At 43.8% G+C, this 21,121-nt stretch overlaps 1 protein-coding gene and 1 long non-coding RNA gene across 2 annotated transcripts in view; one reads left to right on the top strand and one right to left on the bottom strand.

The window, feature by feature from the left end:
- Nucleotides 1-21,121, bottom strand: part of AVEN (apoptosis and caspase activation inhibitor) — a 751,848-nt gene that overhangs the window by 204,803 nt on the left and 525,924 nt on the right. The gene's annotated exons all lie outside the window — the stretch shown is intronic.
- LOC138658058 (uncharacterized) lies at nucleotides 14,452-15,876 on the top strand. Its single transcript, XR_011317316.1, has 3 exons — nucleotides 14,452-14,622; nucleotides 15,648-15,708; nucleotides 15,793-15,876. It is a non-coding gene; the product is annotated as an uncharacterized lncRNA (long non-coding RNA).

Genomic DNA, 21,121 nt, shown 5'->3' with positions numbered 1-21,121 from the left:
CATAACTCCTTTAACCCCTTAGTGACAGAGCCAATTTGGTACTTAATGACCAGGCCAATTTTTGCAATTCTGACCACTGTCACTTTATGAGGTTATAACTCTGGAACGCTTCAACGGATCCCGCTGATTCTGAGATTGTTTTTTCGTCACATATTCTACTTCATGGTAGTGGTAACATTTCTTCGATATTACTTGCGATTATTTATGAAAAAAACGGAAATATGGCGAAAATTTTTAAAATTATGCAATTTTCAAACTTTGTATTTTTATGCCCTTAAATCAGAGAGATATGTCACGAAAAATAGTTAATAAATAACATTTCCCACATGTCTACTTTACATCAGCACAATTTTGGAAACAAATTTTTTTTTTGTTAGGGAGTTATAAGGGTTAAAAGTTGACCAGCAATTTCTCATTTTTACAACACCATTTTTTTTTAGGGACCACATCACATTTGAAGTCATTTTGAGGGGTCTATATGATAGAAAATAACCAAGTGTGACACCATTCTAAAAACTACACCCCTCAAGGTTCTCAAAACCACATTCAAGAAGTTTATTAACCCTTTACGTGCTTCACAGGAACTGAAACAATGTGGAAGGAAAAAATGAACATTTAACTTTTTTTTGCAAACATCTTAATTCAGAACCATTTTTTTTATTTTCACAAGTGTAAAAACAGAAATGTAACCATAAATTTTGTTATGCAATTTCTCCTGAATACGCCAATACCTCATATGTGGGGGTAAACCACTTTTTGGGCGCACCGTAGAACTTAGAAGTGAAGGAGCGCCGTTTGACTTTTTCAATGCAGAATTGGCTGGAATTGAGATCGGACGCCATGTCACGTTTAGAGAGCCCCTGATGTGCCTAAACAGTGGAAACTCCCCACAAGTGACACCATTTTGGAAACTAGACCCCTTAAGGAACATATCTAGATGTGTGGTGAGCACTTTGAACCCCCAAGTGCTTCACAGAAGTTTATAACGTAGAGCCGTGAAAATAAAAAATCGCTTTTGTTTATACAAAAATGATTTTTCGCCCACAAATTCTTATTTTCTCAAGGGTAACAGGAGAAATTAGACCACAAAAGTTGTTGTGCGATTTCTCCTGAATACGTCGATACCCCATTTGTGGGGGTAAACCACTGTTTGGGCGCACCGCAGAGCTTGGAAGTGAAGGAGCGCCGTTTTACTTTTTCAATGTAGAATTGGCTGGAATTGAGATTGGACGCCATGTCGCGTTTGGAGAGCCTCTGATGTGCCTAAACAGTGGAAACCCCCCACAAGTGACCCCATTTTGGAAACTAGACCCCTTAAGGAACATATCTAGATGTGTGGTGAGCACTTTGAACCCCCATGTGCTCCACAGAAGTTTATAATGTAGAGCCGTGAAAAAAAAAAATTGCATTTTTTCTACAAAAATGATCTTTTTGCCCACAAATGTTTATTTTCACAAGGGTAACAGGAGAAATTAGACCACAAAAGGTGTTGTGCAATTTCTCCTGAGTACGCTGATACCCAATATGTGGGGGTAAACCACTGTTAGGGTGCACCGCAGACCTTGGAAGAGAAGGAGTGCCGTTTTACTTTTTCAATGTAGAATTGGCTGGAATTGAGATTGGACGCCATGTCGCGTTTGGAGAGCCCCTGATGTGCCTAAACAGTGGAAACCCCCACAAGTGACACCATTTTGGAAACTAGACCCCTTAAGGAACTTATCTAGATGTGTGACGAGCACTTTGAACCCCCATGTGCTTCACAGAAGTTTATAACGTAGAGCCGTGAAAAAAAATTGCATTTTTTCTACAAAAATGATCTTTTTGCCCACAAATTTTTATTTTCACAAGGGTAACAGGAGAAATTAGACCACTAAAGTTGTTGTGCAATTTCTCCTGAGTACGTCGATACCCAATATGTGGGGGTAAACCACTGTTTGGGCGCACCGCAGAGCTTGGAAGAGAAAGAGTGCCGTTTTACTTTTTCAATGTAGAATTGGCTGGAATTGAGATCGGACGCCATGTCGCGTTTGGAGAGCCCCTGATGTGCCTAAACAGTAGAAATCCCCCACAAGTGACCCCATTTTGGAAACTAGACCCCCCATGGAACTTATCTAGATGTGTGGTGAGAACCTTGAATGCCCAAGTGCTTCACAGAAGTTTATAATGCAGAGCCGTGAAAATAAAAAATATTTTTTTTTTTCCACAAAAAAGATTTTTTAGCCCCCAAGTTTTCATTTTCACAAGGGTAACAGGAGAAATTGGACCCCAAAAGTTGTTGTCCAATTTGTCCTGAGTATGCTAATACCCCATATGTGGGGGTAAACCACTGTTTGGGCGCACGGCAGAGCTCGGAAGGAAGGAGCGCCGTTTTGGAATGCAGACTTTGATAGAATGGTCTGCGGGTATTATGTTGCGTTTGCAGAGCCCCTGATGTACCTAACCAGTAGAAACCCTCCACAAGTGACCCCATTTTGGAAACTAGACCCCCCAAGGAACTTATCTAGATGTGTGGTGAGAACTTTGAATGCCCAAGTGCTTCACAGAAGTTTAGAATGCAGAGTCGTGAAAATAAAAAATATTTCTTTTCCACAAAAAAGATATTGTAGCCCCCAAGTTTTTATTTTCACAAGGGTAACAGGAGAAATTGGACTGCAATAGTTGTTGTCCAATTTATCCCGAGTACGCTAATGCGCCATATGTGGGGGTAAACCACTGTTTGGGCGCACGGCAGAGCTCGGAAGGGAAGGAGCGCCTTTTTGGAATGCAGACTTTGATAGAATGGTCTGTGGGCATTATGTTGCGATTGCAGAGCCCCTGATGTACCTAAACTGTAGTAACCCCCCACAAGTGACCCCATTTTGGAAACTAGACCCCCCAAGGAACTTATCTAGATGTGTGGTGAGAACTTTGAATGCCCAAGTGCTTCACAGAAGTTTAGAATGCAGAGTCGTGAAAATAAAAAATATTTTTTTTTTTTTTACAAAAAAGATATTGTAGCCCCCAAGTTTTTATTTTCACAAGGGTAACAAGAGAAATTGGACCCCAGAAGTTGTTGTCCAATTTATCCCGAGTACGCTGATGCCCCATATGTGGGGGTAACCCACTGTTTGGGCGCACGGCAGAGCTCAGAAGGGAGGGAGCACCATTTGACTTTTTGAGCGCAAAATTGGCTGTCGTGTTTGGAGACCCCCTGATGTACCTAAACAGTGGAAACCCCCCAATTCTAGCTCCAACCCTAACCCCAACACACCCCTAATCCTAATCCCAACCTGATCCATAATCCTAATCACTAACCCTAACGATAATCCCAACCCTTACCCCAAAACAACCCTAATGTCAACCCTAACCATAACCCTAATCAAAACCCTAAATCCAACACACCCCTAATCCTAATCTCAACACTAACCTCAAACCTAACCCTAATCCCAATACACCCCTAATCACAACCCTAACCTTAACCCTAATCCCAAACCTAACCCTAATCCCAAGCGTAACCCTAATGCCAACCCTAACCCTAATACCAACCCTAATCCAAACCCTAACCCTAATCCCAGCTCTAACCCTAACTTTAGCCCCAACCCTAGCCCTAACTTTAGCCCCAACCCTAACCCTAGCCCTAAGGCTACTTTCACACTTGCGTCGTTTGGCATCCGTCGCAATCCGTCGTTTTGGACAAGAAACGGATCCTGCAAATGTGCCCGCAGGATGCGTTTTTTGCCCATAGACTTGTATTGCCGACGGATCGTGATGGATGGCCACACGTCGCGTCCGTCGTGCACTGGATCAGTTGTGTTTTGGCGGACCGTCGGCACAAAAAAACGTTCAATGAAACGTTTTTTGTACGTCGCATCCGCCATTTCTGACCGCGCATGCGTAGCCGTAACTCCGCCCCCTCCTCCCCAGGACATAGATTGGGCAGCAGATGCGTTGAAAAACTACAGCTGCTGCCCACGTTGTGCACAATTTTCACAACGTGCGTCGGTATGTCGGGCCGACGCATTGCGACGGCCCCTTACCGACGTAAGTGTGAAAGAAGCCTAACCCTAAATTTAGCCCCAACCCTAACCCTAAATTTAGCCCCAACCCTAACCCTAAATTTAGCCCCAACCCTAGCCCTAACCCTACCCCTAACCCTACCCTTACCCCTAACCCTACCCCTAACCCTACCCCTAACCCTAATATTAGCCCCAACTGCTGTTCTCCTGCCGACCGGCAGATGGAGACAGATGGCGGGCGCACTGCGCATGCGCCCGCCATTTTCTTCTGCCGGCGGCCAGGAGGAGCAGCAAGAGGATCCAGGGACACAGGTGAGTATTGTAGGGTCCCCGAATCCCCCTATTTCTCTGTCCTCTGATGTGCAATCACATCAGAGGACAGAGAATTACACTTTACTTTTTTTTTTTTTTTTTTGCGGTCGCCGGTAAACAGTTAATTACTGGCGATCGCAAAACAGGGGTCGGTAAAACCGACCCCGATCATGCTCTTTGGGGTCTCGGCTGCCCGCGGGGCCGGCCGGCGGGCGCACTGCGCATGCACCCGCCATTTTTAAGATGGCGGCGCCCACCGGGAGCCACGAGGAGCATCGGGGGAGCTAGGTGAGTATTGGGGGGCCACCTGGGACCCCTTTTCTCTGTCCTCCGATGTGCGATCACATCGGAGGACAGAGAAATTAAAAAGAGATCGCGTTTTTTGTTTTTTTTTGCGATCGCCGGTAAACGGTTAATTACCGGCGATCGCAAATGCGGGGTGGGTTAAAAAAAACCCGAATCATGTTCTCTGGGGTCTCGGCTACCCCCGGCAGCCGAGACCCCGGAGAAAATCGGCCTCAGGGGGGCGCTATTCACTTTTTCCACAGCGCCGTTAATTAACGGCGCTGTGGTTTAAGTACCCTTAGCGGCCGCCATTAAAAGGCGTATCGGCGGTCGCTAAGGGGTTAAGTCCTGTTAGTACAACAAAACATTTATAAAGGTGATAAATACTGCAAAAAGAAATTTGATCCATGGCCATGTCATTATGCTGATCAAATGGGTTCTATTAATTCTGTTACACACCTGTCCCGGGTATACTGGGCTCTGTTTCCTTCTCCTCTGTCTGCTGCCCTCTGCTGTGCTCCACATCGGGTTTTCCAAGATGCACTGAGTGTATCAATGACATTGTCTCCCTAGACCCTTTTAAAGCCTATTTAGACACTTGTGCCTTAGGATTGAGACTCTAGACTTCTATGCACAGAGGATGGAGAACACTACACATACAGTGGGTCAAAAAAGTATTTAGTCAGTCAGCAATAGTGCAAGTTCCACCACTTAAAAAGATGAGAGGCGTCTGTAATTTACATCATAGGTACACCTCAACTATGGGAGACAAACTGAGAAAAAAAAATCCAGAAAATCACATTGTCTGTTTTTTTAACATTTTATTTGCATATTATGGTGGAAAATAAGTATTTGGTCAGAAACAAAATTTCATCTCAATACTTTGTAATATATCCTTTGTTGGCAATGACAGAGGTCAAACGTTTTCTGTAAGTCTTCACAAGGTTGCCACACACTGTTGTTGGTATGTTGGCCCATTCCTCCATGCAGATCTCCTCTAGAGCAGTGATGTTTTTGGCTTTTCGCTTGGCAACACGGACTTTCAACTCCCTCCAAAGGTTTTCTATAGGGTTGAGATCTGGAGACTGGCTAGGCCACTCCAGGACCTTGAAATGCTTCTTACGAAGCCACTCCTTCGTTGCCCTGGCGGTGTGCTTTGGATCATTGTCATGTTGAAAGACCCAGCCACGTTTCATCTTCAATGCCCTTGCTGATGGAAGGAGGTTTGCACTCAAAATCTCACGATACATGGCCCCATTCATTCTTTCATGTACTCGGATCAGTCGTCCTGGCCCCTTTGCAGAGAAACAGCCCCAAAGCATGATGTTTCCACCACCATGCTTTACAGTAGGTATGGTGTTTGATGGATGCAGCTCAGTATTCTTTTTCCTCCAAACACGACAAGTTGTGTTTCTACCAAACAGTTCCAGTTTGGTTTCATCAGACCATAGGACATTCTCCCAAAACTCCTCTGGATCATCCAAATGCTCTCTAGCAAACTTCAGACGGGCCCGGACATGTACTGGCTTAAGCAGTGGGACACGTCTGGCACTGCAGGATCTGAGTCCAAGGTGGCGTAGTGTGTTACTTATGGTAGGCCTTGTTACATTGGTCCCAGCTCTCTGCAGTTCATTCACTAGGTCCCCCCGCGTGGTTCTGGGATTTTTGCTCACCGTTCTTGTGATCATTCTGACCCCATGGGGTGGGATTTTGCGTGGAGCCCCAGATCGAGGGAGATTATCAGTGGTCTTGTATGTCTTCCATTTTCTAATTATTGCTCCCACTGTTGATTTCTTCACTCCAAGCTGGTTGGCTATTGCAGATTCAGTCTTCCCAGCCTGGTGCAGGGCTACAATTTTGTTTCTGGTGTCCTTTGACAGCTCTTTGGTCTTCACCATAGTGGAGTTTGGAGTCAGACTGTTTGAGGGTGTGCACAGGTGTCTTTTTATACTGATAACAAGTTTAAACAGGTGCCATTACTACAGGTAATGAGTGGAGGAAAGAGGAGACTCTTAAAGAAGAAGTTACAGGTCTGTGAGAGCTAGAAATCTTGATTGTTTGTTTCTGACCAAATACTTATTTTCCACCATAATATGCAAATAAAATGTTAAAAAAACAGACAATGTTATTTTCTGGATTTTTTTTCCCAGTTTGTCTCCCATAGTTGAGGTCTACCTATGATGTAAATTACAGACGCCTCTCATCTTTTTAAGTGGTGGAACTTGCACTATTGCTGACTGACTAAATACTTTTTTGCCCCACTGTACTATGCTTTAACTTGCTTTCATCCCTACTGGGTTCCACTTCATCCATCCACCTGTTCCTAAGATTCCTGTGTGTGCCAAGTCCTCGATGTCCACATGCCTTCCTGCTTGCTGCATCAACACTCTGTGTCCATGCGCCCACCCAGATCTCACCTGGTGAGCATAACATATTCATTAAAAAAAAGCCACCAATATATTACTTTTGGTAACCCTTTTCCAATATATATTTTGTTTATGAGACGGTAGATTACACACGGAACCATGCTGATGCACGGACTATAATCTATGCAGATGTCCAAGTCTGTAGTAAATTTTCAACTTGCCTGGTGGCATTCATATGGACCCTGTCCTAAGAAAACCACAAGTTAATATCCAGTTAATAAACCTGAGCCGTTTCATTGCCTCCTTTGGGGAAAATTATCTGCAAATTCTGCATAGATATAAATTACCTAAGAGCTCATGGTCAAACACTCTGTGGAGACTTTGTCCTTACTTTGTGCGTCAGAAACCCTTCATTAAAATAACGCCTACGTAATTCCATAATCTCTTGCAGCTAATGGGCCATTAAATAACTAGATACAAACCCACTCTCTAACAGCTATACAAATAGCAATACTCTTCTAATATCATAATATCAGGTTGCGGTTTCCAAGATGCCATTATAAACCTATTCACAGTGGTCCATCAAGGAGAGACCATATAGCTTCTGTTTTATTTTTGACTAACGAAAGATACTGATGGTATATCACTAGGAAGCCAAATGTAACTCTTATCTCTCTTCTCCTAAACGATCGTCAAAGCTGAATCAAATCATAGTGTAACTGATACAAATGGTACTACATCTGACATTTCAGTTTCACTACTCTCCTCCACTTCGGTTATCTACAAATCCCTTCATTGGCTTCCATTTCTCCAACAAATCCACTTGTAACTACTAACACTGACCTACAAAGCCGTCCAGATGCGGTCTCCTCTGTATAGTGGCGGAAATAAGTATTTGATCCCTTACTGATTTTATACGTTTGCCCTCTAACAAAGACATGAACAGTCTATAATTTTAAGGGTAGGTTAATTGTAACATTGATAGAATATCATAAATAAAATCAGATGTATAAATTATATAAATTTATTTGCATTTTGCAGTGAGAAATAAGTGTTTGGTCTCCTATAGACCAGTTAGATGCTCCGAATCAACTCGTTACCTGTATTAAAGACAGCTGACTTACAAAGTCACCTTTATTAAAGACTCCTGTGCACAGACTCAATTAATCAGTCAGACTCTAACCTCTACAACATGGGCAAGACCAAAGAGCTTTATAAGGATGTCAGGGACAATTCCTCAATTCCTACCTAATCTCTCAATACCTTCCCACATGCAATCTCCAGTTCTTCCAATATCTTCTCTCCTCCACACTCCTATATTCCAAGACTTTTCCCAAGTATCCCCATCCTCTGAAATTCTGTGCTCCAAAACGTCCAATTATTATCCACCACATTTGAAACTTTCAGACGGAACTTGAAAACCCATCTCTTCAAGAAAGCTTACAGTCACAATCCCCAACCTACTGTCTCCTTCCTGTACATTGTAAGCCCACAAAGGCAAGGTTCTCTCCAGTCTGTCATTGTTAGTTTGATCATTTTAATTTATATTTTGTATGTAAACTCCTCTTCACATGTACAGCACTATGGTGCTCTAAAAATAATAACCGTGATAATGTAAAAAGACAAAACATTCATATGCATTATCAGTTTAACACAATTCTTAGCCGACTGGAAATGAACACCTTAACGAGAATTCCATCAATTTTTTTTTAAAGCACCACTCCAGTGGGTTGGTTTCAGCACTGGAGTGGTGCTTTACATATAAGTCTCCTGCTCCCGTTCTTATACTCACCTTCTGTCGGCTTCACCATTTAGCAACGCTGCTCCGATCCCGTAATTTCTGACTTACAGGAAGTCTGAATTTACATCACAAGATCTCAATGCAAGTCTAGGAGAACCAGAACAAGGCTCTCATAGAGATGTATTGAAAAGTGACATACAGCGTGCTGCTTGAAACACTGGAGCTGTCGGCAGGTTACTTTTCGCCGAAGACCGACGGGAGCAATGCTGGAAAAGGAAGAAGGGAACGACGCTGGAAAAGGATGCAGGTGACAGCAGGTGAGTAAGAGCCAGGAGGTCAGGGGGATTACGTTTAAAGCTCCACTCCAGTGGTGTAATAAAAAACAAACACTGGAGTGGTGCTTTAAATATGTTCTTTGCTACAGGCGCTGCCGTCCCTCTGCACGTGCACAGAACAATGCACAAGCTTAAAGACTTTCTATTGAGCACCAATGACGCTCTCTGCGTGCTCTCATGCATGAGCTTAGTGCCATTGCCTGCTGAGCATCGCAATTTAGAGCAATTTTTGAGCTATCAGTGGGGGTCTTAAAACCTAGTTCCCACCAATCTGTAGAAATTAATAAACCATGTTATTTAAAAAAAAAAAGTTCAATATTGTTTCTATATAAACACTCTAGGTTGAGAACAGATTTAGTAATCCAAATTGTAATTTTCTCTGCAATACAATTCTAGCTACCCTGCTTGGTGAGGAAACCAATGAATTGCAAACTAACTGCAGGATCAAACGACACATAGTTTGCAGTCTATCATCATGTCAGAGATAAAAAAGAGCAATGTAGGAGCTCTAGACAAAGTAGGATAAACATGCAATGGTGCCATTACAGGCACATAGTTCTCCAACAACTAATTAGAAAGTTCTCACAACTGTCCTTCTGTAATGTCATTGAACACTAAACAGAATTTATTATCCCAGTGGGGACGTCACAAATATTAGCCATGCACACTCATGTCCACATCTCCTTGAAAGGGAAATCAATTGGTGAATTGATTTTGTAACAAAATGCATATGTACATTGGGTGAATTCATTATACTGTAATCAAATCCCATTTTCCTTGATCTGTGTGCTGACATGTTCCAATGGGGTACAGGATCGAGTCCATTCAGCAGTTTTATGTCCTTTGCCCTCAATGTTACAGAATGACTTCACAAAACAATGTCATAAACTGGAACTTGCAGGGTTAAATAAGGGTAAAAGGTAAATGAAAGGCACACAAGGTCAGCCTTATGGGTGTGCGATCTGTGCCGTCACACAGGGTGCAACTCATAGCTAAAGGGGGCATCACAGCGTAGGCATCTGAAACGTAAGCACAATTTTCACACTGGCCACTAGAGCTATTTCTTTTTTTTTTAGACTAACTTCCTGTTGTTTCAGGAAACAACACATGTACATAGCCACAACAGTCAGACCCTGATCATCTTGTATTGAAGCTTCTAATGAACATCGGCAAGGGTCTTTGGGAAGAGAGATGGAGTAGGGTCAGCTGTGACATCATCTGTTGTAATTGGTGAATCCTGTGTTACCAGCTTTGTATAGAGGTGTTATCATAACATGCCTGTGATAAGGACACTGCTCTAAACTCTTCCTGAAAGGATGCAATAGAAATAATGTTAGATAGATAATTTGCGCTGGTTTCAGGTATAACACCTTCTCCTTATTTTAGTATTGTAAGTGTGACATTTCATCATTCATTGCTATACGAGATCTAAAGTGGCAAACAAAAGCAAAGTGAACTTTACAAGACGCCGGAGTCGGATCCAGACAATTCAGGCAACTCTGATTTAACACACAGACCATTGAATGCATGCACGCAATCATCTTGAGCATCAGGATTCCACATTGCGTTGGAAGGATATCCACTCTATGCTCAGAGGCACCTTTGTCACAAAGACTTTTTCACCAGCAACTCAAGTAAAAGTTTGCTTTGCTTTGATTTGCCACTTTAGATCTCTTATAGCAATGAATGATGAAATGTGTTATACCGGAAACCAGCGCAAATTAACTATATAACATGATTTAAACAATGGGTCATTTTCTATTGGTAGATGATGTTGTTTGCACACTTAGTAACTATTTTATTTTGGTACAATTTGGTATAACATAACTGGGGGATCAAGAGGAGGTTCTGCACGGGCTCCATCCATTAGAAGGCCGATTCGGCCATTGTATGACCACTGCACTTAGTACAGCATATTATCACTGCTGTAACCAGAAACCAGCCAGAGCAGCACCCATGTACATGATCTTTATTTTTGTTAGTTTAGACTACATGTAGCTGCTGACTGTATATTTATGCCTACAATCGTTGCATTAAATGTAGCACAAACTAAATCTACTACCAAGTTAGTTATCCATTTTGGCAAGAGAGAACACTTGACAAAAAATGTGTGCAATTTAGTTGCACAGTTATTGCACCTTAAAAATGTTGTCTTTGGCAAGTACAACTGAGTAAACGTGGTTTCAGATAGTCTAAGTAATAGAAACACTACAAAGACAACTGCACAACTGAATACCCCAAGTTACTCCCCCAAAAAACACTTTACCAATTGTCTACCAAGTAACATATATAAAACATACCACTGACCAACATATGTTGGACACATACAGCGGCACTTGTATTTTACAGGCTCTCAGACCGATGGAAGACCTGATTCAACTTTTGGAAGAGGATCCACATAATGGATTGTTAAACAACTCCCTATCCGGGGGCGTGTCCTAGCTGGCCATGTGAGTGGAAGCAGGGAAGAGTGCTCCTGCTGCCAGAAGGACAAAAATCCTGCTTTAACCCCGATTTTCGGGTAAACTCACCTAAATCCGGCTGGCTGAAGGTCCGGAGAGTGCAGAGGTGCGGAGCGGCGGGTCCGGAGTCGGCAGCGATGACCAGGAGGCGGCAGAAAGACGCTGGCACCAGCGATGCAGGAGCCGGCCAAGATGGTGCCGATGCTAGGGAGGATGCCGAGAAGGAGAACGCCGCATGTCAGCGGCGCATGGAGGTGGCTGCAAAGCTGCAGCAGTATGCCAGAGTGGAGGCTGCTGAGGAGGCAGAACCAGGATCTGGAGCTGGAGCTGACCAGGAGGAGGAGGAAGCAAGCACAGCCAAGCAGCATGAGGTACAGAGGGGGAAGGAGAGAGGCAGCATGGCTGGGGCTAGTGGGGGACCTGAAGCCATATCACAGGGAGAGGAGCCGACTCTTAGAGATGTTATCACACTGATCTCCTCATGCCAGCAATCCCTGAATTCCTTGGCCCAGCAGATGCAGGAAGTTAAAGGGGACACGGCACAGATTAATGCGGCTCTGCAGAAAATGGACAAACGTATAGGAGTGGTGGAGGAGAGGGTGAGCACGGCAGAAGATCACATAGTTAAGCTACAAAAAGCTGAAAAGAAGTTCGCCCAAGCAATAGCCGAGCTCGCTGCCAAAAATGAGGATCTGGAAAATAGATCCAGAAGAAATAATATACGTATAGTGGAGCTGCCTGAAAAGACTGAGGGGAGAAATCCCACAGAATTTGTTGAAAACTGGCTGCTGGAGAAGATTGGGAGCACAGTGTTGACAAAAGTTTTTGCTGTTGAACGGGCTCATAGGGTCCCACCGCAGCCCCCTGCCCCAGGAGCAAATCCCCGTACCATGCTTGCTAAAATACTCAACTACAGGGACAGAGACATTATCCTCAGAAAGGCTAGAGAGATGCAGGATCTGACGGCTGGAGGTCAAAAAATCGCCATTTATCCGGATTATTCCGCTGCGGTTCAGAAGCAGCGGATGAAGTTTACTGGAGTCAAGCGACGACTGAGGGAGCTGGGAGTGCAGTACTCAGGGATGTTTCCCGCCAAGCTGAGACTGGTGGCTTTTAATAAGATCCACTTTTTCCTGACACCGGAGGACGCTACCCAGTGGCTTGATACTCATGAGAAAAAACTTAAGGGAATGGGCGACTGACATTTCGGCGAGATCTGGCTGGAAATTATTTTCTCTGTTGTTGGCGGAGAGTTTTGCGCTTGTTAGCGTCGGTTAAATAGTTGAGCAACTGCTGGGGGCTTTGCTAGGCCTTGTTGAGGACTGGCCGAAGGGGACAGTACCGTCTACTAAATGTGGGGGAGGAGGGTTATGCTGGGTACTGTGAACTGGTTTGGTACTTTTCTTATATGTTATATAAGTGCAATGTTAAGTTATAATAAAGTGGAAAGTTGGGGGAAATTATGTTTGATATGGCAGCGGGACGCGAATGGAGAGGGTTAAGTGAGGGAGAGTGTTCGCAGTGGGCAGTGGAGCCCCACTCTTGCTGAGAGGAAGAATGTGTTACACTGGGGGGGATAGGGGGGTGAGTTGGGAGGGGGTAGGGGGGACGGGAGGGGTGGGGCAGCTCATACTTGGGAAATTGGATATTATGAGAAATGATGAGCCACAGGGGGGGAGAGTGTATTAAAATATTGAGTTGGAATGTGAGCGGTCTGGCGGATAAAACACGGCGAGCGGCAAGTTTGCAGTATGTCCGAGAACAGAAGGTCTCAATGATATGTCTGCTGGAGACGCATTTAGTGCGGGAGAGGGTGAACGTATTGAATAGGCGCTGGATACAGAGGGCGTATCATTCTACTTTCTCGACGTATTCTAGGGGTGTGTCTGTGTTGATTCCTGCGGGGGTGCAATATGAGGAGGTAGCGGTAAGGGAAGATGTGGATGGTCAGTATGTGGTGGTGAAATGTAAAATGAATGGAGTATTGATGTGTATAGCAGCAATGTATATTCCGCCCCATACTCAAGCAAGAAGATAAGAGAGGTGCTGGAGAGGGTAGAGCGTTGGGGACCGTTACCATTACTAATTATCGGCGACCTTAATAATATAGGCGACGACTTTTGGGATAAGAACAAAAACCCCCAGAATAGGACGGCGGGACATATCACTACGTTTGGGACTTATGTCCGGGAAGTGGGCATGGTTGATTTATGGAGAGTTAGGCATATCGGGGAAAGGGCGTATTCATGCTACTCACCAGCTCATGGTACGTTGTCTAGGATTGATCTGGCACTGGGTAACCGATTACTGGATACGATGGTAAGGGACGTGAGATATTTGCCTAGGGCTCTCTCAGACCATAGTCCAGTTGAAGTGGAATTTCGACCGGTGGGGACACGGACCGGGAGCAGGAGGGAGTGGAAAATTCACCCTAATTGGCTACACAGTATGGACTTGGAGAAGATTAAGAAGGAGTTGGTGGAATTTTTTTAGATAAATGAGGGAAGTGTAGACGTGCTTACTGTCTGGGAAGCCATGAAAGCGTACTTGAGAGGACTGTTGTTCAGGGATATTAGTAGGTGTAAGGCTACGTTCACATTAGCGTCATGCAACGCAGCGTCGCCGACGCACGACAACGCATGCGTCATGCGCCCCTATCTTTATCATTGGGGACGCATGCGTTGCGTTGTCGTGCGTTTTCGGTAAAACGCACAACGCATGCGTCGTTTCACCGCACATGGGTGGCGTCGGAGACGCTACCATGTTGCATTTTTGTAGCATCCAAAAAACGCGCGAGTCGCACTTGCGTCGCACTTGCGTCGTCAATGCGTTACAATTTCCCATTGAAACGTATTGACAACGCACTTGCGTCGCGGGTGTGCGTCGTGCGTGCGTTGTACGACGCATGCGTCGTTAGATAAAATGAAACAAAAAAGTGTCTAGACAGTGTCTAGACAGTGCAAACAGTGAGAAAAACATCCCCCATATATAAAGAAAATGTTGGATTGTTTGTCACTTCTGCTGCAGCATCTTGAGGCAAGACACCAGAGGCACATCTCCAGAACATCTAGAGGCATCACACCAGAACCCCAGACGACTTCTACTATTCATCCGCTGTCCAGAGATGTAAGTATAGAATGATTCTGTGCATTTTCTCCATGTTTTTTTTAATTATTTTTGCAATTTGTGTATTATATTCTGCACTGTGGTTAAAGATATTGTGGTATTTTTAGTCTGGTTGTGATGTATGGCGTTGTATAGGATGGCGTTTCATTGTCTGCGGCCTTGATTATTGTTCTTTCCAGGAGAGATTTTTTGTTTCCATTTTTTGGTTTGGTGGTGTTTTTTGTATTCAGTTGTGATGTTTTATTCTTGCGTTACATGATGGCGTTTAATAGTCTCCGGCCCTGTCGGTTTTATTGTTAAGTATGGTAGTATAGAATGATTCTGCGCCCTTTTATTACATTTATTAATTTTTTATTGCAAGTTGTGTATTATGTTCAGCACTGTGGTTGTGAGACATCGTTGTATGTTTATGGTTGTGATGTATGGCGTTGTATGGCCTTTTATTGTCTCCGGCCCTGTCGGTTTTATTGTTAAGTATGGTAGTATAGAATGATTCTGCGCCCTTTTATTAAATGTAATAATTTATATTGCAAGTTGTGTATTATGTTCAGCACTGTGGTTGTGTAAAGACATCGTTGTATGTTTATGGTTGTGATGTATGGCGTTGTATGGCCCTTTTATTGTCTCCGTCCCTGTCGGTTTTATTGTAAAGTATGGTGTGTTATTAATGTTTCTGCCCTTAATTTTTGGGGGTTGTTAAATTTTAACTTTCAAAAAAATATTGTGTTTTTTGTGTTGCTCCGTGCATACTGTACTTTTAAAAAAAAAAAAAACCTTTTGGGATTACTACATAGGGTCTGTTGTAGATTAGTTTTCTTATCTTTAGGCTTTTGTACTCTGGCATTGGGTTGTCTCTGCCATTGTTTCTTTAATTTAATCAATGTGGCAGTGTTGTTTGCTCAGCGTTAGTTCAGTTGGAGTGCAATGTTCTTTGTGGTTTAAATGACTTTTTTTTTTTATTATTTATATATTGCTGGATTGTGCATAGGAGCATAGGATCAATGTTATTTTGTTCTTTATTTCAGAATTGCATTAGTCATGGCCAGCGGCAGCGATTCCAGCCACACCCCACCGCTGAGGAGTCCGGTGAGTACATGATCTACTATTGCTTACTATATTCGCTGTCATTTGTAGTTGGTTCACTCAACTTTTTGGTAAACTATTTTGCAGGCTTCTTCAAGTGAGGAGGAGAACCAGGAGGAAGAGAGGGAGCAGCAGCAGGGACGACGGGGCCAAGCTGTAGTTGCAGGACGGAGAGTAAGTATTTATTTCAAACCTATTCATTTTTTTTGTTTAATTTTTTGGTTTTTGCGGTTATGGGGGGTGGTGGGAGGTTGTGGTGTTGTGTGTAGTAGGTGGCGGTGGAGGAGGTAGGGACAATTTTTTTTATCTTTCAAACATTAATATTTTCTATTTTTTCTAGGTTTCACAACAGGCCCTGGATGAACCACTCGATATTGACATGATGGTGGCATCCATTGAAGCACGGGGCCCGTTGTGGGACAGCCGTGACCCCCGGCACGCGGACCAGGGCATATTGCGGCGTCTGTGGAAAGAGGTGGCACAATCGCTGTGGGATGGCTTCGACAGCGCTTCACCCAAGGCCAAAGCTAGTTTCCGTAAGTATTTACAAAATGCTGTTGTGACCCATCATGCCAGGATTACACAACCGTCTGTGATGTCTTCTATTGGGATTGCACACGGTTGCGTAATCGTTTTCAATATATTATCTAAAACCTTTTTTATTTTTTCAATTTATACACAGTTAAACAATTGAAGACCAGATGGCGCTCCATGAAGGACCGCTTCAGGAGGGGCCTGAAAAAGGAGGGACAGACTCGTAGTGGTGCTGCCGCTTCAAGGACCTCGGTGTACAAGTACAACTGTATACTGCAGTTCTTGCGACCGGTCCTTGAAAGCAGAAAGTATAGTACCTATGCACACACCTAGTTTTTACAACATGCATATTCACATACTACATTCCAGCCACGTAGCTTATTGCCCAGCCATTTATTTTGGCAAGTACCAAGTATAGAAAGGAAGAAAAAAAGGCAAGTTCACCGAGGTGTGAAAAGGAAAAAATACATACTTTTATCCTCTTCAATCATAAGCAGAGGATGAAACATCAGCACAATACAATAGACACTATCTACGCGTTTCAGGAGACAGGGAACATCAGACCTGAAATGCGTAGATAGTGTTTTTATTGTATTGTGCAGATGTTTCATCCTCTGCTTCTGATTGAAGTGAATAAAGTATTTTGTTTTTACTTTTCATGCCTTGTTGACCTAGAATTTTTTATTCATTTCTGGTCTTCTCACACTTGACACAGCGGCTCCGTGCTCCGAGCCTTCTGGGATTACTACAATGTTGAGCTTGACTTACTAGCAATTTCACTGAAATCTGAAGTATACAGAACACAGAAAAATAGTAGATTGGCCATGCCCAGCCAATATTTAATAGTGTAGTAGTATAGTGGCTATCCAGGTGTATCCCCGATTTTTTATACACAAAAAAGTAAAATATAATAGATACGGCATACATTCCACTGCAAAGCAGGTTATGTTCCCATGGTTGCTCAGCTCGCAGGACCTGTGATGACGTCTCGGTCACATGACCGTGATGTCATTGCAGTTCCAACATAAGCATAATTGTCTGGCGTTGCAAACCACAACCATGGGTGACTATTGTGAATTAAATAAATACCTTTTTTTTTAATATTGATGTGCATATGCAGTGTCAATATTAAAAATAGGTTAATATTAATGGCGGCAATGGATACCTGGCGGTAAAGTTAATTAATGACGCATGTGAAATGTGATATTTAGTATACTAATGGTTTCCTTATGTTTTCACAGAACACACAGCAGCACCCGCGAGACTGTCCGACCCTCTGGAGCGGTCCTTTGTGAAGCGCCATCTGAACAGTCGCAGCCATCCCACAGCGAGAGCAGGTCTGCACCACCACAATCTGGCGAACTGGCAGCCGGTCAGTCAGATGTTCCCCTGGCCGAGGCCTCTGTCGCTCCTTCCTTTGGGTCTTCCCGACAGCGTCAGCGGGCCTCGGACAGGGCACCCATGCCCGAATTTTTACATCTGAGCACCGTATTTCAGAATGGTTTCAAGGCGCTGTGCGATAAAATGTGCAATATCGAACGGCGTCCTGAGAAACATCGAAACGGATCTCTCGAGGCCGGCCAAACATTTTTTTACTGCCATTCACAACGGCATGGTTGAACATCTTACGCCGGAACTCCAGATTTCGGTCATGCAGGGCTGCAACAATGTATATGTCAGTGCTCTGCAGCAGGCTCGGGTCTTGCAGTCAGCGACAAATATGCCCGCAGTACCATCGCTGGCTGCCATGACTCCGACTCCTGCTGCAGAGCACCACCACAGAGCTCCGCGTGCCGAGGGCCACCGCCACCGCCACCGCCACCACAGAACAGAGCCCCAAAGTTCAGAGCCTGACAGGCCTTCAAGGGGACACAGACGGGAAGCCGACCCACACCCAGAGGGAGAGAGGAGGAAAAAGAAGAAGAAGACGACGACAAGTACTACGACCTTGGCTATGGCTGCTCCCAAAAGTACCACCAGAAGACACCCCGGGTCGACCCGGAGCACACCAAGTACCCAGGCTGGGTCTACACGGAGTACACCCAGTACCCAGCCTGGGTCTACAAGGAGTACACCATCACAGCCTGGGTCTACCCGGAGCCGGAGTAGCCAGCCAAGGACACTGGTCGTCCCTCCTCCTCCCTCACCTCCTGCTTTGCTAGTCACGCCACCATCCACTGGCTGGATTGATGTCGGCATCCCGTCTAGTGTCATAGAGTATGCTGCTTCCTCCCCCTCGTCCTCCTCCTCGGTCTCAACACCCCCAAAAAGTGTGGGATATCAATCCCCTTTAATTGCGGATGTTGGTACCCCCTAATAACATTTCCCAATTTTTTTTTTTTGTACCCTAAATAAATGTTATTTTTTTTTTAAAAATTAGTTTTTATTGTCTCAAATAAAGTTTGCACCAAATCACACCTTGCGCCGTATACACAAATCTTGTCTTTGTAACACCTGATGTGCAATGTCTGACAATATTTATCAATTTGTTTTTTTCATTGTTTTATAGGGCTGTCGCTCATTGTAGTCAGATGTTACAAACACAAACAGCATTGCTCAATATGTCAAGTTTACAATGTACCATCACACAACAATTTCAGTATAGATAAAGTTGGTTTTTGTGTGTAACCAACGTTATCTTTTCTGAAATCGTAAAACGATTGAGCCCCTGCTGTGAGTTTTTTGGTGTCAGCGAATGATTTGGAATTTTTTTTGGGTAACTGATCAGACGCTGTCATTGTTGGGTCGGCGAGTTTAGACCGATCCAGCGATGTCTTTGTTTTAAACAAGGGAATATTGAGTGACTAGCGCACTGTTTTAAACACTCAAATAAAAAGTGAACAATACCCCACAAATATAAAAAGGTGTCTACCACGTCCCTCGCCGTCATCTTTCCGCACTGACACTGTGATTCCCGCCCGTAAAGCTGAGCACACCGTTGACTTAATAATAAACGCTGTGCTGTGCTTTAGGGCTGGCACAGTACGGGAAGTTGACGGCGATGGACGTTTCACACACCGGAGTGTAAGGGTTTTTTGTATTTTTTAAAATTACATTTACAATGGTAAACATCGTGAGTGTGGCAAAGCGCTTCATAACATTACCCAGATTACACGGGACTTGCTCTTTTTTGGTCGCTGGAGAGCTGTCTGTGTGACAGCTCTCCAGCAACCACGCGACAACAAAACAACGATCTCGGTCCAGTCGTATCACTGGTCGGTATCGTTGGATAATAGTTTTATTAATGTACCTTAAGATTATTGGTCAGGTGAGGTGGAAGCAATGTTCACAGTGTCGCCACTATTTGACTCTGGACGAATTCTAGCATCCTGAGTACAATAGTGTTAACTCTGTATAGTTTTGCAAACATGATCGTCTCCCTCCTTGTCAAGCCTGGTTCCATATGCAAATAGTCTGCAGGATTAAAAATGGTTGACAAGGTGGGAGCCGATTATGTTATACGTCAAAACTATGGAACACACAAATTTTGTGTGACACACATTACTTTCAATAAAATTGGATTTTACAATTCTATTACTATGGAAAAACGTATGGTGAGATTTGTTTGGTGAAAACAGAAAGGCACAAGAACTTTATTTCAAAACACAACGTATTATACAATCAGGGGACATTTTAACAATAACCATACATAGTATGGTTAAATGACATGGACTCCACAGTGTTTACATGACATCATAATAACACGAAGAATTAAACCATTTGATCTTGCCATGAAACACGGCCAACATCAGAAACAAAGTATGCAGCAAATTGGTCCCTCATATGAGCAATCTCCAAAGTTGTCCGCAGAGGATGAGCTTGATAATCAGGCAATGGATTTGGTATGGGTTCATCGAGTTCCACGTTGACTCTCTCTTTATCAATAATAAAATTGTGGAGAACCACACACGCCTTCACCACCTCATCCACTGTCTCAATTTTCAAATTTATGGCGGATCCTAAGATACGCCATTTGGAGACCAGGATGCCAAAGGCGCACTCCACAGTTCTTCTGGCCCTGGACAGTCTATAATTAAATATAGTTTTGGTGCGGTCCAACCCACGACTTGAGTACGGTTTAAGTAGGTTGCCACTCATTTGAAAAGCCTCATCCCCAACCACAACAAATGGCAGGGCCGGGCTGTCGGTGTTGGGAAGAGGTCGTGGATGGGGGAAATTAAAATTGTTATTGTACAATCTTCGGCCCATATCAGACTCCTTAAATGTCCGTGAATCATTAGCACGACCAAACGCTCCAATGTCCACAGTGAGAAACCTGCAGTCCGCACCTGCAATTGCCATCAGCACGGTGGAAAAGTATTTTTTATAATTAAAAAAAAGAGATCCACTTCTTGAAGGCTTGGTAATCCTAATGTGCTTCCCATCCACCGCTCCAATACAGTTAGGGAAAGAACACACTTGTTCAAATTTTTGGGTGTTGGCAAGCCATATTTCTCTTGTAGGGATGGGTAAAAATTCCTCCCGGAGGTTGTCCCACAATGCGCGGCATGTGTCGGCAATAATACCCGACAGTGTTGAGACTCCAATCCGAAACTGGAAATGCAGTGATCTCAATGTCTCTCCGGTAGCCAGGAAACTGACAAGAAGAAAAATAAATAAATATAATTAATAAAATTGTTATGAAAGAATTTTTCATTTTTAATAACAATCCCCCCACCCCACAAAACAAAAACACGTTACTTTAAAAAATGGCAAGAACATATAAATCCTTCACATTCCATTACGTACCGTAGAGTCACCAGCAGACGTTCCTCAGGGGAAATCGATTTACGGAGCTGCGTGTCCTGCCTGGAAATGGTTCCTTCCACCAGACGCAGCAGATATCGGAAGCTGTCTTTTGACATCCTGGTGTATTCAAAGT

This window comes from Ranitomeya imitator, chromosome 1 (assembly GCF_032444005.1).
Source record: "Ranitomeya imitator isolate aRanImi1 chromosome 1, aRanImi1.pri, whole genome shotgun sequence".
In the NCBI taxonomy this organism is placed as follows: Eukaryota; Metazoa; Chordata; class Amphibia; order Anura; family Dendrobatidae; genus Ranitomeya; species Ranitomeya imitator.
The sequence above is the reverse complement of the archived record's forward strand: the minus strand, read 5'-3'. Positions and strand labels throughout refer to the sequence as shown.